The 3,058-nt window shown below is 47.3% G+C and overlaps 1 pseudogene; it reads right to left on the bottom strand.

Moving 5' to 3' along the window:
- Positions 1–763: 763 nt before the first annotated feature.
- Positions 764–880, bottom strand: LOC136634610 (5S ribosomal RNA; annotated as a pseudogene).
- Between the last annotated feature and the right edge of the window lie 2,178 nt (positions 881–3,058).

Below are 3,058 nucleotides of genomic sequence, written 5' to 3'. Positions count from 1 at the left end.
ATGGAATGTGCACTAAGAGGTTAACATACTCTACCCCAGGGGTATCAAGCATAGTCCTGCGGCCCCTGGAAGCAATTTCTCAATCTCCCATTATAACTGGGCTCTCCCACTGTAATGATTGGGCCCTCTCATCTCTTGAAATTATGAACCCAATTTGCACATTTTCTCTTCTGACATTTGCAGCTAATGTGAGAACAACGTGCTTATTTCTGGCCATCCTCTGTTTTAATGATGTCACTTCCTGCTTAATGATGTCACTTCCTGCTTAATGTTGTCACTGCCAATCCCCATTTTGTCAGTGGTGCATTCGTGCACCAGTGGTAGATGTTAAGAAGATAAATTGTATTGTTTGAGGTGAGAAAGCAGTACAGGATCCTGGGGTTGGTAGGGGATCTACCTACATGGCTTCATTGAGACAATCATGACTGAGAGGTTGTTCCCATCCTGCAGTTGGGGGGCACTCACGGAGGCCTTCTCAAGCTGCCTTGCCCTTATGGTTGGCAACCTTCAGTCTTGAAAGACTATGGTAGAAGCCTACAGCATTCCCAGGCGATCTCCCATCCAAGTATTAACCAGGCCGGACCCTGCTTAGCTTCCGAGATCATGGTATAAGCCTACAGCACCCGGTATTCCCAGGTGGTCTCCCATCCAAGTCCTAACCAGGCCTGACCCTGCTTAGCTTCCGAGATCAGACAAGATCGGGAAATAGTGTTCAGTATAGGGAGATGACTGGCAACCTTCAGTCTCGAAAGACTCTGGTATAAACCTACAGCACCTGGTATTCCCAGGCGGTCTCCCATCCAAGTACTAACCAGGCCTGACCCTGCTTAGCTTCCGAGATCAGACGAGATTGGGCATGTGCAGGGTAACAGTTGCTGCCCTTATATCAGTGCTGAAAAGTGGGTTCGGATTATGCCCTTAGGCTGCAATCCTAAGCACACTTTCCTGAGAGTAAGCCCCATTGAACAAAATAGGACTTACTTCTGAGTAGACCTGGTTAGGATTGTGCCCTTAGTTTCTAAAAAATGAAAGATTATCTTTCTAAGAATGAATTGGAATACCTTCTCACCACTATGATGCTAATGTTAGAAATGCATTGACTAGAACCAAACTTAGCCATCTTAATTTTTCCAGTTATGCAATAATAGTCCCCCTTTGCACCCTGTAGGATGAAGAACATTCTCTAAAGGAGTAGTAAAAGATTAGTAGCTGAAAATGCTGGAAAATGTGAGGCAAAGACGAAGACGGCATAGGGCAAATCGAAGGCGGAATAGAAAGAGGCAAAGGTGGGATCGGGGCAGGCAAAGACAGGATCAGGAGAGGCCAACACAGGATCGGGAAAACCGAATGGAGGACTGGGCAAGCCAAATACAGGATCGGGCAAGCCGAATGCAGGACTGGGCAAACCAAATGCAGGACTGGGCAAGGCAAAGGCAAGACTGGGCAGAACAGGAATATTGGACAAGACCAGTGCAGGATTGGGCAAGCCAAATGGAGGACTGGGCAAGCCAAATGGGGGTTTTGGCAACGCAAACGCAGAATTGGGCAAGCCGAATACAGGGTTGGGTGAGCCGAATAGAGGATTTGACAAGGCAAATGCAGTATTGGGCAAGCCGAATGGAGGATTTGGCAATGCAAATACAGGATTGGGCAAGCCAAATACAAGATTGGGCAGATCAAGAATGTTGGATGAGACCAGCACAGGCTACGCAAATGGAGGATTGGGTACACCGAATGGAGGATTCGGCAATGCAAATACAGGATTGGGCAAGACAAATGGAGGATTTGGCAAGCCGAATACAGGATTTGGCGATTCAAATGCAGGATTGGATAAGTCAAATGGAGACTTCGACAATGCAAATGGAGGATTCGGCAATGCAAATACAGGATTGGGCAAGCCAAATGCAAGATTGGACAGATCAGGAATATTGGATGGGACCAGATGAGGACTGGGTGCGCCAAATGGAGGACTGGGCAAACAAAATAGAGTATTTGGCTACGCTAATACAGAATTGGGAGAGGCAAATGCAGGACTGGGCTCATCACGAGTTGGTGATGGTAAGATGGGATTGGATGAGACCAAAGCAGGATTGTGTGAGGCGAACACAGGATTGGCCAAGCCAAATGGAGGCTTTGACAAGCCAAATGCAGGACTGGGCAAGGCAAAAACAGGATTGGGCAAGGCAAATGCAGGACTGGGCAGAGCAGGAGTGGGAGAGGATAAGACCAACACAGGATGGCACAAGACCAACTCCGGATGATGCCAGGCAAGCGAAGGATGATGTGAAGCCAAAGCAGTAGGAGTATGACAAGGAGAAAGACACTACCCAGCACCCCTTGCTGCAGGAGTGATGCAATTAAAGGTGCTATAATAATAATAATAATAATAAACTTTATTTCTATCCCGCCCTTCTCCCTAAAGGGACCCAGGGCGGCTTACAACATATTAAAAACAGATTAAAACATAATTTAACAACAGATAAAAACATATTAAAAACACATTAACAGAAACCATAAAAACAGTAGTCAGATAAAAGTCAGAATAAAAAGAGCACAAAACAGCAGTTCTTAGAGGAATCAGGCCTGTAAAGAACAACTAAAAGATGTATAAAAGATGTTTAAAAGGCCATGAAGTCAGAAGGCTTGTTTAAACAGCAGAGTCTTCAGGCCTCGCCGAAAAGTCTCAAGAGAGGGAGCCAATCTCAAGTCAAGGGGAAGGGAGTTCCATAACGTTGGTGCCACTACTGAGAAGGCCCTGTTTCTTGCCGCCGCCCCACGTACCTCCTTAGGCAGCGGCACTTGTAAAAAGGCCTCCTCTGATGACCTGAGAGGACGAGCCGGATTGTACGGGAGTAGGCGATCTCTAAGATACCCTGGCCCAGAGCAGTATAGGGCTTTAAAGGTCAAAACCAGCACCTTGAATTGGGCCCGGAAACGAATGGGCAGCCAATGTAGCCCCCAGAGAAGCGGACTGACAGAGTCAAACTGCCTAGCTCCAGTGACCACACGGGCCGCCGCATTCTGCACTAGTTGCAGTTTCCGAACCGTCTTCAGGGGC

This window comes from Tiliqua scincoides, chromosome 14, assembly GCF_035046505.1.
Source record: "Tiliqua scincoides isolate rTilSci1 chromosome 14, rTilSci1.hap2, whole genome shotgun sequence".
Lineage (NCBI taxonomy): Eukaryota > Metazoa > Chordata > Lepidosauria > Squamata > Scincidae > Tiliqua > Tiliqua scincoides.
The sequence above is the reverse complement of the archived record's forward strand: the minus strand, read 5'-3'. Positions and strand labels throughout refer to the sequence as shown.